The sequence below is a fragment of the Pinus tabuliformis genome, chromosome 9 (assembly GCF_031772625.1).
Source record: "Pinus tabuliformis cultivar Carrire ecotype Pingquan chromosome 9, CPIR1, whole genome shotgun sequence".
Taxonomy (NCBI): domain Eukaryota; kingdom Viridiplantae; phylum Streptophyta; class Pinopsida; order Pinales; family Pinaceae; genus Pinus; species Pinus tabuliformis.
In genome coordinates, this window is record NC_142307.1 from 110,788,325 (window position 1) to 110,804,802 (window position 16,478).

Genomic DNA, 16,478 nt, shown 5'->3' on the forward strand with positions numbered 1-16,478 from the left:
ACAAAGCACAAGTAATGCCAGAAGTGGTATGAACTTTTCCTATTTCTCAACTGAAACTTTGTAGAATTAAACAAAAAAATATCAAAGGAAATTAACACCAAAGTAATTCTAGTGCTGGAATGTAAAAGAATGCATTTGCCAAGAAATATAATAAAGAAACTTTCACACTACTGTAAACAATCAATTGTTGAAGTCAAACTTTATGTTTATCCTCAGTACAGGTGATGGCAGTTTAACAAGTGGGCCCTTGAAAAGATCTTCCCTCTAAATGATTTTCCTTCTCACACTATGTGGTTGTTCCTATACCCTTGCAATCTGCTTGCACTAGTGTAGGTACAAAACTTATGTGAGAAGTATACTTACACTTATACTGAATAATTATATTTTCTTGTAGGGGCTCTAAGCCTCAACTCTTGGAGCACTCTATTCATGTAATAAGACACTAGTCCTTGTACCAGAATGGAGCTTCCTACACCAAATATTCCAATTTTCTTTTGGGGAAATAAAAGAGCATGTTAACTATTAAAAGAATTGCAAGTGCGAGTAGAATCTGAAATAATCTTGCACACGAAAAGAATTCTTTAATCTATTGAATCTCAAAAATTGAAATAAACTCTTAAATAAAAAAGACAATCTTCGAGAGTAAAGAAAACGTTCTTCAGTCAAAGGGGTTTTCCATGTAAACAAATATAACTCGAAACGGTTCACTGTCATATTCTAGATTACTTCTAGTCTTTTCCCTTAAATCATGAAGTGAAAATACAAATTGAGATATGCAACAACGTTCTTTTCTATTTCCTGAAGGTATCCTTAATATTTAAGAAATTAACTTTTAGTATTAGGGATGCCGTCTTCAGATGAAAAACGCTTGCTTCGTAGAAATGGATTAAATCATATAAAAGGAAAAGAATGAAACATTTGTTGTAAATGAACTAGCGAACTAGGGTGCAAGATCCCGCATGCACTAGTGCAGGAAGGATCTCATCTACACGATCCAAATGAAAGCAAACCAGCAAAGAAATTACATAAAGAAATTTAATTCAACTTTCACACAAAGGATCCGGTCACACTTGACTGTTTTAATGAAATAAATCAGAATTCATAGGCAAGCACGAAATCAAGATTCAAACCACGCTTCTGTAAATAAATAAATTTAACGCACCTTTAAGATAACAAAGAAAAAGGGTAAACGAGCTAGGTTGGTTGGGCCCTAACCAACCAGCTCGTTTCCCATTTTAGGAAACGAAAAACTTCAGCACGTTATCAACACATCAATGAAGAATTGTAATGTAGAATGAGATAATCATGGCGAAATTCCATGTATTAATTTCAATCAGCAAATATACTTTTTAGTTCAAGTCCAGCCCAGAATGAGGGCGAAAACGAAATTACAAATAAACCAAAAATTACAACAAATTTCTATCGCTATCACTTGCTAGCTTAGTTCTATCTGAAATCTACATTTTATACAACCCTTCAACCTGTGGTTGTAACCAAAAATTACAGTCATTCCTAATCAATCCTTTCAACTGAAACAAAATAAAAATCAAAACTACAAAATTAAGCCAATGGCTATAATAAGGTGCAAACTATTTGTGGTCGTAGAATGATCCTAGGCCATATCCCTGATTGTCCTCCACTTTGAGTTCAACTCTGGCTGACCGCAATCAAACTAGACATCGTGGACGAAGATGCTTGCGTGAAGTGATCGAACTGCTACAGAGATCACAACACGGATAGTCGCTGGTAGTGCAGGAATCTACTTGCACTAAATTAAGATAGCATAACGATTAATACTTTATCTTATCAAATACCTTAGGAAAGTAAATATAAGTTACAAGAAATATTAAAGGCATGAAATCTATTTAAAATGATTAATTAAGCACCTAATAAAACTTAAACATGAAATATGAAGTTTTTGTAGGAATGGACAACATTCTTGGACTAGTGCAGGAATGAGGAGGTTTATGTAGAAAAACAGAGGTTAATGATTGTGGTTTTGTGATAGGAAGGGTATAAAAAGGGGGCATTTTGGCCTACCAACAATATCTTATAAAGAGCAATGTGAGTTAATGATTTTGTACACATTTTGATTTTTTCCAATTAATTTATTATTTTAATTATTATATGGACGAATTACTAAGAGGCTTGGAACACAAAGACAACCTCCCTACCATTTACATTTCTGTTGGAGGTAAGTTTTTATGTGAATAATAATTGTGTTTTTTTAAGTTTGTGAACTGGTTGAACTATGGGAAAATAAGTTAATATGTTGTTGTTTCCTTTTCAACCGCTTGACAACATAGTACTTTGACACTAAAGAAGGCTTTAGATTTCTTCATCTTGAAGAGGAGTAATACTAATTTTGGAGATGCACCCAAGATTTCCAAGGGTGGACATGGTGATTGAGAGAATGATTTTGTACATTATCCATGATGTGGAATTTTTGGCACAAGATGTCATTTTTGGACTAAGGAACTAGTTGACATTCTCTCATTATTGGTCATGAGTTTCCATTATGTATGTTGGCAACAATATTCCATTTTGTATGAAAAAATTTAGTTGGAACAAATTCGATATAAATGTGTAACTTTTGACTTGCGTATGATGGCCTGTGTGTTTTTCTTTAGTGCATTGATGCATAATTATGTCAATTAGGGTAAGTATCAGACATGGCATGTCAACTATGTGTCTCACTTTGAAGATTATCTCTTATATGTAAATTGTTTATGGGGCATCACTTAAAATTATTTCATTTATAGGTGTGTTGCTAAGGTGAGTTAGTTATGGGAGTCTCATATGGTGTGTTGGGTATAAATTAGTCCTAATGGTCTAAAAAACAAATTTCCAAATATAAAATTTCATGGCCTCATAAAATTCATAAATATAATGAAAAAATATAACATCCCAAGGAAAGTGCATAAAGATAAATTTGATGTGGACCTCTCAAGGAAAAATGAGGTTATCCACACTTCACTTTAACCATTAACTGTGTTTTCCACACTCAACCTTAGCCACCATAGATTAATACAAGTTGGCACAAGTGAGACTCTCCAAACTCTTGGTAAGTAATCCATCAATGCAAGAAACATTAGCCACCAACTATGCTTTTAAAATTTCAAAAAGTTAGCATTATCAAATTTTACATTACTGGGGTTTTTTCAAATGTCACAAAACTACGATTTTCAAATTACACAAAACTATGGCTTTTAAATTACATGTCAATATATATTGACGGACATCACCAACATGTTATGCATGAATGCCATCATTGTGTTTAATTAGATTCTCTAGTTATGCACTCAAACTTGAACTCATTATGTTAGTGTTTTCACACCCAACTCTTAGCATTTTTCATTTTATTCTCTCCACCTTCTGTTACACAACATTTTGTCATTGTCCCTATACTCCCCATTCGTTGATCCTGGAGGACCTCTACATTGAACCCTACATGCTTTCCCTTCATGAAGAAACTCCCATTGTGTCCCTCTTCATGAGCAAAACAATTCGCTTTTGTACCATTTCCCACAAATCTTATGTTTTTCCCAGTTTACAAGATCGACGCTAATGACCCTTGTCCTCATCGCACTGATATGAAGGGATTAAAAATGTCCCTAGCATTGATCGGAGCGACTAAGATTTTTTTCATTCGTGCCGATCCTCTTTTGGAAAGTTTTTTAAATAAGTAGTTGAAGCTTCCAGTTCTAGAAGCTTCGTAACAGAAGTCTAGTAAATCGTTGAACCGGATGGAGTCAAGGATGTGAGTTTGGGCTCCTTTCCCCTATAAGGATGGAACTACCTCAAGACATAAGACATTCTCCTGTTAGGATATTCCAACACATAGGAAATAGTTAAGTACAACTTGGTCTAGTATAGAGTTAGGTAAAGTGTGTTTCTTTACCTTGTACATTTTGTAACTTACAATCCGACGGTCACGATATGTAGTGATCCGACGGTTCATTCTCTCCTCGGTATTACCGACATTTGATCCGTGGCTTGACACCCGATTGGTCCATGATTTCTATTTAAAGCGCATAGAGGGTCATTTATAGGGTAATCCATGCATGAGAGAAGCATATGTAAATTTTCATTCTTTTATTAATAAATTGCCTGAAGTGGCCAAGTTGGCTCAGGCCGTGGACTATTTCCCTCTTTGAGGGTTTTACCCGTGTCAAAAATACTGGTGTATTGATCTGCGATCTGGTTGTGAGCAGTGTCCTTTGGTTTTCTGTCTGAGGAACTTACCCTGTAAATTCCTACATGGTATCAGAGCTATTTGAGGGCCGCTTCCGTTGGTGATCCAAATCTGAAGCCAGTAGAACTGCATCCGATTGCCGTTTCCTAGATCTACTGTTTCTAACTGCTTTCGGGCCAAGAGGACTACTCTGTTGTGTTGGGAGCATCTGTTCCAGTGAGGAACCCCTTTCGTTTCAGGCGAAAAGGTTTCCGATAGCCCTAGCTGCGTCATTTTTAAGATCTGGAGGTACACAGTGTTTATTTGCAGTTTACAGTTATTTTCTCTCTGTTTATTTCGGTTTCGGTTTATTTAGCCTTTTTTATTACCGGATCTATACCTTTCATTTCTGCGTATGCTCTTTGCCCTGCGACTCTGTGCGATCTGGGCAAATTAGAAACAGAAAGGAAGGATTTTTCTCATGCGTATGCTCTTTTCCCTGCTCCTTAGGGTGATCTCGGAAAATCAGAAACATTGAGGAGAATATTTAGTTTCCGGCTAAAGCTAACTTTGAGCCACAAAGTTCATTTTTGAAAATGTTTAGTTTTTCGGGTAAAGCTAACTTCGAGCCGTAAGGTTCGTTTTCTTTGCATGTCCGTGTTGGGTTTTGTGTTTTTTGTTTTGTAGGGAAAAAGAGCTTTCTCAAAGCAAGCACGCAAGCCAAATCCCCCCCCCCCCTCTCTCCCTCTCTCTCTCTCAAATTTTTTGTATAGCTCAATTGGTTCAAAGCTATTTTAAGAGAGTAGAGGTCTTAGGTTCAAGTCTCCATTTTGTGGGGGCGGACTTTTTCATTTCCGCACATTCCCGCACTTCGTCGGCAACTTCATCAACGTTTTTTCAAAAAGCCATAACTTCTTCATCCGGAAGCCGTTTTCAGAGCCGTTTTTTTTAAACCAGCCTAATTTTTCGAGATCTATCCATTGGAACACTTAGTTTCAGCATCTTTCGCTTCAGTTTCCATTGAAATGGAAAGTCAATACCAAGTTACCCTTGACAGCACCAACTACTTCCAATGGTTGGCCTACATTGAGGATTTACTTAGAAGTAAAGGTCTCTGCAGAATAGCCTCAGGCCAAAAAAAGAAACTGAAGGATGAAGATAAGGCTGCTAAATGGGAAAATAGGCAAGATCAAGCACGTGGATTGATAGGGATGTCTATTTCTCTAGATCTTAGATTCCATATTGCAGAACTTGATACTCCTGATGAAGCAATGAAACAGATCAATAAAGTTTTTGGGATTAAAAATGAACTTAGAGCCCATCAACTTGAAAATTAGTTGCTTACATTGGACCCTAATATTTTTCTTGCATTGAATATTTCTTGTCCAAGTTCAAGACCCTTAGATATCTCTTGGAAGGTGTTAAAGTTAAGAAAGAAGATAGTAACCTTATCTATTCCATTCTTACTAAGTTGGGACCAACCTACTCTGTGTTTGTTTCCACCTTCCATTCTACAAGAGAAGCCTTCATTTCTCAAGGAACAGACTACAAGTCCCCTTCCTTTGACTCTTTTTGTGATTCTTTAATAAGAGAACAAGAAAAACTCTTACACCTTGGTCTTCTTAATCTTGGAAACTCTTCCAAGAAAGCGTTAGCCGCCCAACAGCAACCAAATTCAAAGAATCCTAAGAAGTCATATCCTAAAAAGAATGGTCCTAAACCAAACAAGGGTCCTAAGCAATCTCATCCTCAAAATGAAAAATCATTTCAACAAAATGATAAGACAAATAAAAACAAATGGAAGAAGACTGATAGACATTGCAACTTTTGTAATCGAGATGGCCACTTAGAATCCAAATGCTTTAAGAAGATGGAAGCCTTGGAAGCAGCGATGAAGAAACATCACATCCATTTGGAGCATTCTTCACCTTCAACTTCATCTTCAGGAATGGCACTTTCTGCATGTGGTTGTTAATCATCTCGGTCTGGTTATGCATTAGATGTATCTTCTTCTTCTCATTCTCATGAGTGGCTCATTGATTCTGGAGCTTCTTATCACATGGAAAAATACAAAGCCATGTTTTCTTCTTTAAATGATTGTAACACCAAAAATATATATGTTGGTGATGATAGATCTCTTAGTGTTGTAGGGACTGGAACTGTTCATCTAGACAATGGTCAGTTTAAGGATGTATTATGTGTTCCAACCTTATCCTGCAAACTTCTATCTGTATATTAGATACCTCATTCGGGTGAAGGTAAAATCCTTGAATTTTCACCTCATGATGTTGTAATCAAGGACTTAAGAGATCCTAAAAAGATTTTGGCTACTGGCATTGCTACTCATTCTACAAGGTTGTATAAGTTTCACAACTTTGGGTCATCAAATCTTCCCTCAGTATTTGTTGCTCATAACGATGAAGTGAGCAAACTTTGGCATGAGTGATTTGGTCACTTAAACTATCGCTCCCTTCAGCATCTATGTAAAGAAAATATGGTGACAGGGCTTCCTATGGTATCTTGCAGAGATGGTGTTTGTTCCGGATGTGTACTCGGAAAACATCATCGGGACAGTTTTGAAAAACATGCCTCTTGGCACGCCTCAGCCCCTTTACAACTTGTGCATAGTGATTTATGTGGTCCACTTCCTGTTGTTTCATTCTCTGGCTGCAAGTATTTCTTAACTTCCATTGATAATTTCTCCAGACGCACTTGGGTATACTTCTTAAAACTCAAGAGTGAAGTATTTAACACATTTTTGGCCTTCAAAGCCTTTGTTGAAAAACAATCTAGACATCAAATTCTTAAGCTAAGATCTGATAATGGCGGAGAATATGTTAAAAACACATTCATCAACTTTTGCATTGAGAATGGAATTCAAATGCAACATACTGTTCCATATACTCCACAACAAAATGGTGTAGCTGAAAGGAAGAATCGCACCTTAAAGGAAATGGCTAATTGTATGCTACAATCTAAAGGACTTGGTCTTAGTTTTTGGGCAGAAGCAATTAACTGTGCAAATTACATAATAAATCGCACTCCTACTAAGGCTTTAAAGAATATAACTCTAGAAGAAGCATGGAGCTCAATCAAACCAGATGTTAGTCACTTTCGTGTTTTTGGAAGTGAAGCGTGGGCCCATATTCCAGATGAAAAGCATAAAGCTTTAGAACCTAAGAGTGAAAAATGAACTTTTGTTAGATATTCTGAAGATGTCAAAGGCTATAGACTTATTCCATTTAAGTCCAAAAATGTTATCATTAGAAGAGATGTAAAATTTGATGAAAATATATCGGCCTGCGAGCCTAGTCCGGCGAATGTGCCACCTCTCCCTATCTCTTCTACTTTTGAAAACATTTCTTCTTCAGATGATGATAGTGAGGATGAAAATCCTCCCCCACCTTCTCAGGATCCTCCTTCAGCTCCTCAGCTTCCAAAATGGGTCCGTGCTACTCAGGATGCAGCAGGTGATCTTCCCGGTGATCCTACAGATCAGCGACGTACACGTTCTCAGTTCGAGAGAGCCTCTTCTTTACTGGTTCAAGCTCCAGTAAATTATGATCCTGACACCTTTGCAGAAGCTTCAGGCCATCCAGATTGGGAAGCAGCTATGAATGAAGAATATCATTCATTGTTGGCAAATGATACATGGGATCTTGTTCCTCTACCAAAGGGACGAAAACTTGTTAGATGCAAATGGGTTTACAGAACCAAGTATGGACTAGATGGGAAAGTTGATAAACATAAAGCTTGTCTTGTTGCTAAAGGTTTTTCACAGGTTGAAGGCATTGACTACACTGAAACCTTCTCCCCTATTGCCAAAATGAACTCTATCCGCCTTGTTCTTTCCCTTGCTGCCTCGTTCAAATGGGAAGTCCATCATATGGATGTTAAATCTGCCTTCTTGCATGGGGACTTGCATGAAGAAATCTACATGGAACAACCCATTGGCTTCATAAAAATAGACTCCAGCCTTGTATGTCAGCTTAAGAAATCCCTTTATGGTCTCAAGCAAGCTCCTCGAGCTTGGTATGCCAAAATTGATAGCTTTCTTTTAGAATCTGGCTTCTCAAGGTGTCATTCTGACAATACTGTCTACACCAAGCAAGTGGGCAAGTCTCTTATCATTCTTGTTCTTTATGTTGATGATCTTATCCTTACCGGTAGTGATCCCAACCTTATAAACCATGTGAAGTCTAGCCTTAAAAGGAAGTTTGAAATGACAGACTTAGGACACTTACATTATTTTCTCGGTCTTCAAGTCTTGCAATCCAAGGAAGGTATTTCCCTTTCTCAGTCCAAGTATGCCTATGATATTCTACGCCACTTTCACATGGAATACTGTAAGCCAGCCCCTTCTCCCTTTCAGTCTGGAGTCAAACTTTCAGTCACTTGTACTTCTCCTGAAGTTGATGCTACCTTATACCGTCAACTTGTAGGAAAACTTTTGTATCTAACCCATACTCGTCCTGACCTTTCCTTTGTTGTTGGCCTTGTTGTTCGGTTCATGCAAAACCCCCGTGAAAGTCATTGGAAATCAGCTAAAAGAATACTTCATTATGTTCAAGGTACAGTTCAGTTTGGGATTCATTACTGTGCCGAAGCATCTCCTCTATTGGTTGGTTTCACTGATTCCGATTGGGCTGGTGACCCTGATGATCGGAAGTCTATTGCCAATTATGTGTTCACTCTTGGTTCAGGACCTATTACATGGGCTTGCAATAAACAAGGTTCCATTTCTCTTTCATCAGCAGAAGTAGAGTATCGTGGTGCCGTAGAAGCTAGTAAGGAAGCCTTGTGGCTTCGTCAGATCCTGTCAGAGTTTGGCTTTCAGCAGCAGCATCCGACTACACTTTTGTGTGATAATCAAAGTGCCATTTAGCTATGCAAAGATCCAGTCCAACATCAGCGCAGCAATCACATTGAACTGCACATGCACTTCATCAGAAAGCTCATTCACGATCATGTTCTTGAAGTGCAATATTGTTCAACAGATGATCAAGTTGCAGACATCTTTACAAAGGCTCTCACAGAGGCGAAGTTCACTAAACTTCGATTTATGGTTGGAGTTCAGGAAATTGTCATTAAGGGGGGATAGGCTCTAGTGCCTCCTTCCTTCTCCTATTGTGTCATATTTGTAAATCGTTCAATCCTATCCCAAGTTGTTCTTAAGGGGGGATGTTAGGATATTCCGACACATAGGAAATAGTTAAGTACAACTTGGTCTAGTATAGAGTTAGGTATAGAGTTAGGTAAAGTGTGTTTCTTTACCTTGTACATTTTGTAACTTACAATCCGACGGTCACGATATGTAGTGATCCGACGGTTCATTCTCTCCTCGGTATTACCGACACTTGATCCGTGTCTTGACACCCGATTGGTCCATGATTTCTATTTAAAGCGCATGGAGGGTCATTTGTAGGGTAATCCGTGCATGAGAGAAGCATATGTAAATTTTCATTCTTTTATTAATAAATTGTCTGAAGTGGCCACGTTGGCTCAGGCCGTGGACTATTTCCCTCTTTGAGGGTTTTAACCACGTCAAAAATACTGGTGTATTGATCTGCGATCTGGTTGTGAGTGGTGTCCTTTGGTGTTCTGCCTGAGAAACTTACCCTGTAAATTCCTACATCTCGCATGAGAAGAGAAACCATCTTCTATCCATTCATGCTATATAAACCTCCATTTTTCCCAAGCACAAGCTAGTGTTAATGTTGGTGTGCTAGTGCTAACTAAGTTTGGAGTAAAAAATAAGTTATTAATAGTTGTAGCTCTCTAGTTGTGTGTGAAGGAGAAGTGTAAATTTTGTTTAGTGTGAATCCTAAAGGGAAGAACCTTACAACTATCATTTTTGAGGCCATCATGGAATGCTAACGGAAGTGCGTGGGAACCTGGTTTTGTCGAAGGAGTACAACAACGTCAAGCCAATGGTTGTAATCTCTTCTTGATTTAATATATATGCAACTATCAATTGATTTCCTACATAATGTGTCATCTCACATGTTTATGGCTTAATGTTTCTTGACTTGTTAAGTATGTTTAATTACATTTGTTCTATTATCATGGTTGTTGTTTGTTGTTGTTTACTTGTTTCAGGTGTTCGAAGAAGGAAATAGGAGATACCCAGAGAGAGCAAGCAAGGTCATCACCAAATGGGATAAGAGTACTAAGAGGTAGGCTCTCTTAATTGGTTCTAACCTAAGGAAATCTTCCATAGAATGTATTGTTAGTTGCTAGACCTGCTATCAGGCTAGAGGAATTGTTTGTGTCTACACTCATAATTTTACTTCACCACAAATTGGCGACTCCACTGAGGAACCAATCCTTCTATTTGTTTGCTGGAATTCCATGGTTTTGTGTGAACTTTTCCAGTTTCTCCATTTCCCTTTAGTTCTATTTTTTTTCCTTTGCTTATTGCTCTGGGTTTGAAATTCATAGTAGCAAGTCTTGTCCGAACTTTTGAATTTTTTTCCTTTCATCCTCGCTCAGCGTGCTTAATTCACAGATAGTCGTGTCGATCAGTGCGATATGCTAAGGAACAGCCGTGCCGACCCCCTTCTGGTGCTTGTTGTCAGTTATGCAGTTGCACCGATGACTGTAAGTGAAGATTAGGGTTCACCCAAGATCTTGGCTAATGTGTTTTTCTCTCATGATTTATACCCTGTAAGATTTTTAGATCATCTTCTCCCTGAAAGCTGCTTTTCATTTGGTTTGCTTGCTTGTTGATATTTCATCTTTTCGCTTGATTTCTTGGGTCATTGGATGGTTAGTGGCACTAAGGCATCTAGATTGTCATCCATTCAGCTAAGCATGAACTCAGTGAGTCAAGTTGTTGGTACAGTTACTCCTTGCATTTCATTTATGGTCCTTCTACGGCTTTGACCTCCATTATACAAGTTTGAAAAAATTTTGTTTGGTTGTCTAAACGTCTCTTTTCCGGCATAGATCACATTTATTTTCTTGTTTTGGAAAATTCGTTGTGTCATTAGTTTGAAAGATATTCTCTCTTCGTGTTTTTCATTTGCTTGAGAATCGATTGTCTTGAAAACATTTTCATTGAAGTGTTTTATGAGAAATTCATTTTGTCATTTCATGAAAAGTACAAAATTCTAGTTTGCTGCATCAATATGTTACGGTAGTTAGCATCATTGAAGGCTAGGATTGCATTGGAATTTGAAAAGAAAAAGAATTCTCTTTTCTTTTGAAAGGGCTATTAGAGTGTACCTATTAGGAAATTAGAAATTGGAATGTATTTTTCATTAGTTTATTTTCTCAAAAAGTGAAGTAGTGAAAAATCATTTTTCTTTTGGTTGCTTGGTTGTTTGCATTTGATTGTGTTTTCTACCCTCTCTAGTGTAGACAATTCGTCGAATTGAAAGGGTTTTACCTCATTTAGTTTCATCTAAGGTTTTTCGAGTCACATCGCTAAGGCCTAAAAACTAAGACATAATTCAAGATAAACTTTAAAATGAACTCAATTAACCTAATGTGCATTTGAAACCTAATGATCACATCTAGAAGGTTTAGGCTAGAGACGTGTTCTGGCATCTTTAAACCTAGCAGTTATCTTTAGCTTTGGCACTAGACAACGCTAGTATGGATTTTTATTCCCTATACCGTCGAGTATATAATGAGAGACCCGTCTAGGCTGCAATCCTTTATCAATAAGAAGCCAAGTCTGTCGCCTTGCAAACATGATACACCGAAAACATCATTCGAGGAGATTGCCTGCACGTACTTCTTTCCAATTGAAAGTGATAGAGTCATCTTTGTTTCTTTCTCTACTCTTAAAACATGAAAGAGCACAAGTTTATTTATGCGTCTTAAAAAATTTATTTCCCATGATCTTATAACATATTTTTAATCTATTCTAGATCAAATCGTGAGTTTTCCCTAAAGAACATTTTAAAGCCCTGAAGTTTATCTTTCTTTTCTTGTTAACTAAGACAAGGTCATCATGGTTGAACCATCTGGTTCACCCAGTTCCTCTTCCTCTCCTCCATCTGAAAGATTGTCTGAGGAGCCTTTTCTTGAATTACTAGAGTCACTCGAGGACCAAGGTGTTGAACTCAGAATCGTTCTAAGCATTCAACCTTTGTCATATCATCCTCTGCCTACTTCAGATACTGGGTCACTTGTTGATATTGGCCCAAAATCTCCAGACAATCCCGTCCAAACCCCTGAGAGTTCGCTGATTATTGACGGTCAGCTTGGACTGGTTATATATCCTACGAACACTTTGTTCGAACTCGTTGTGATATCACCACAACATTTGTATAGTCTGTACGATCAGTTGGGTGTTCCTTTGGAATTATCCCCTCGTACATCTTCGGTTGCCCGTCATCGTTTGTTCCCAACTATGGAACCTGAAGCTGATGCTCCAGTTATCTCTACAGATGAGTCAGAAGTTTCTACTCCACACACATTCGAGGAGGAAGAACATCAAATTCCTACTGAAGGTTTCCCCTATACAGGGAGCTTTCCCATCAGTATGTATCAAGATTTACCGCCTAATTATATGACTTTGGTACCACTGGTCTCAAGTACACCTAGTGCCTCATCACTCTATCATAACCCTGTTTGGGCATCTGGCACCATGCCTACTACAGGTCCATTCATTGCGAACCTGACTACCCAACAAGCCAGCCATTACCTTAGTCCCGGTGCAACCCACCACTTAGAACCCTCTTGTATTGTCCATCCCAGTCACCCATCTGGTTCAATAGACAGTCTCAAAGAATGTTACTGTCAGTTCTTCGATACCTCCAGTAAGAAGACAAGTTATGCCACCGCCTAGGGGGTAGAATCTGAGTGTTTCTATGGTGTCGAGCACCACTAATGTGAGTAGCACATAGGCTCACATGTTTGGCATGAACCAACCTTCTTCTGGCATTATCAAAAACCCTGTTGGTCCTGCTGGATCAAGCAATGTCTACTACGAACAAGTTCAAAATCCCATTGGTCCATCTGGGTCAAGAAATTTCCAGTATAACCAACCTTACGAGGCTTAGGTTCAGTACCAAACTCCTTACATTCCATATGGTTCTCAAGGAATGGTCAATCTGCCTTACGTCCTTCAGTCTAGGCAATACGTTCAGCCTGGCCCATCCACTTTTCAAGGTAGCTATGTGATCCACGTCCGAGTGTGACAAAGGACCCTTCCAAGACCTTTTACTTTTGGGATGTGTTAATCTACATTTTTAAAAGAACACAAAGGAATACATCTGCATGCTGTAAAGAAGAGGAACATGACATTCATCAACACATGAAAACATAAGCCATTGATAACAAAGTTCTTCCAGGAGGGACTACGTCTCCGAGCCCCGGTGTAAAGATGGTGTAGGCCGCTGCATTAAGTGTTGTCAATAGTGATGATGTACATAGAGCTGATGTTGCTATCATACAAGGAAAATTCCCTCACGCAGGAGTGGCACCAAGGGATGTTCCGCTATAGGAAATTTCAGTCAAAAGACTCCTATTAGTATGACACAAAATCATGGATGATGATAATGAACATCCCACCAACATGGCATAAAATGGATCTCAATGAAAACATGCATGGCGACAACATGAGTATCCCATCAACATACAACAAAGGGATCTCCAAACACAACATGATGAATCATGACAACAAGTACATCACACTGATGATTCCGCATCACATCAAGTAGGAATCATGAAAACAGGTAAGAAACAAGATCCTAGATCAAACATCAAACAGGGATCTCTGCAGCACAATGCATAGCAAAAGAAGTACATGAACACACTGCATGTACCTCACAACCAGGGGTCATCTGAAGAAGTGGATGTCAAACTGTTCAAGTTGTTCATGCCATCAATCTCATGGCATCAATCGCATGGAAATGGTTGCTCGCACATGAATGCTAACACTTACACTCCACTTAGAAAAGTGGCTGAAGAATAGAATGAGCAAATTAAAAATGTGAATGCACAATCAGATTTGTGGCATCAAATAGTGAAAAATCGAGTGTCAAATTTTTGAATTCTGAAAAATTGGGAATCTGGGGCTCAAAGAATCTTTTAGATTCTCCCTAGATTCTACAAAGATTCTACTCCATGGGTAGACTGGAAATCTACAAATGAAAAGGTTGCTCTGACCTCACCATTGTGATCCCTACAGAAAACCATGAAAAACGACTATAAACTTGACTATGTTCCGACAAAAATAATTTTTACCTCCCTAGAGAATATTTGGGCATCAAAGAATATTTTGCCTCCTCTATCTCGAAATTCGTGCCCGCTCCTAGTTCCTCCATGCCTGGGTGCACTGGGAAAATTTTGGATTTATATAAATTAGAGGGCGGATAAACCAATGAATCCATTTGGCGTTGTGGTAAAACTCTTGCATTATGAGGAGTAGGTTGGGTGGTCAAACCCCAACCCCTCCAGTTTTACATGTCTTTTGTTTTATGAAACCACAATATATTGGTTTTTGGGGTTGGGTCTGCATTGGGTGCCCCACCCCATAATCTCTGTAGCACATATTATCCGTGGCATTTAAAAAAAAGGTTGGCGCATTGATTGGCGCGGTGTGTTGTTATAATGGTGCAGAGGTTGTGGTACATAGTGCATCGTGCATGGTACTACATTAATGTTTTGTGTTTTATATGGGGCCACCCGTTCAGGGGCCGGCCACATGGGCCGGGCGGGTTCGACCCCCACTGGCACGCTTAACCAATCTTCCACCATATTTTACTGTGAGGTTTTTACGAGAGTGTGGGTGGGTCCACCAAAGGTGGCCCGTGCCCACCCCCATTAATATCATATGTAATATGGTGGTGTATGGTGGAGGGTTTAGGGGGGTGATGGCCGCCGAGCGAAACTTTAGTTAATTTTTTTTTTTGAAAGGTTTTGGGTTAGGTCGACGGAGGTCATGGCCCGTCGACCTTATAATTTTTTTTTCATGTAATAGATTTTGGGGGTAGCGGGGGTGGTGGCCCGCCACCATAATATATATATATATATCTATATATATATATATATATATATATATATATATATATATATATATATATATATATATATATATAACATAGAGAAGGTTTTCCAACTTTTAGACAATAAGGGATATTGGGCAAATTAACCAAGCCACAATTTCTACCAATTTTGGGAGCTAGGTTTCATGCCTCGGGGTCAGTCAAATTGTAGGACACTTAAACTTGGCCCACAACCTAACTTTGACCAAAGCTTTGACTGGCGCATTCTCCCTCATACGAGCTCGGATTGATGAACCGTTAACACCACCACGATCGTGACAACGAGATCTTTAACATGAAGCTGGTTCAAGAATAATCCAAACACTTTGATTTTCAAGCTTCCATGAGCCCTCTTTGTCTTGTGTGTGTCTCTAGAGTCACCTGGATCAATCCTCCACACTAAGGAGCTTTTGGTCCTCCAAAATCATGACAAACAATCTGCAACCGTGTTTTTGTACCTTGTCTGCATCACAAGCATCCTGAAAGGCCTTGCTTCCATCTCCTTCACCTTCGATCTTCATAGCCTTAAGTGATGAGACGACACCTGCCACCTCTGCAACCTGTAGTACATTGTTTCGTAAATTACATGCTTGACTTTCATGACCAACTAATGACTCAATCGTCTCACACTTGACACGAGTTTATAACACATAGTTGGTGGTCAAGTTTACATCAAGATGGACGCAACACTCCAGCTATGAAAACAAGGCCAACGTATCATTGTTGCTTCAACAAGTGATGGAAATGACATCAACAATGCAACACATGATTTACAATCATAAGGCCAAACACTATTTTCTTGACAAGTTATGGAAACACGACATCACTTTCAAAGTTTAACATGGAACCCAGAATATCAAACATCATTGTTGCTGAACAAGTGATGGAAAACATATCATCACTTTTACATTTTAAAATGCAACAAATGATTTACAAAAGCACGACCATGACAAGACAACATATTTAGAAACCATTTTTCACTTATCAAGGTCAACATGTCGCCTCCTTGTGGTGATTTTTTTTGTCGAACAACTGCTTCACCTGGTTCATGCACCGACGCTTTGTCTTTAAGGCGCTGCTATGAATGGAGCCTCCAACAAGTGGCTCTTTGATGGCCACTTCTGTCACAATGACCACAATAGGTCTTCTTCCTCCAGATTTGTTTAACATGTCTCTTTACCTGTTGTTGAGAGGGTTTTTCACGCCTCATCCTTTTGTGTGCTGCCATTCTTTTCCAACACTTAGAAAATGTATGGTTATGTAATCTTCCAAAGGTACATGTTTTTCGATTCCATGTTTTACAT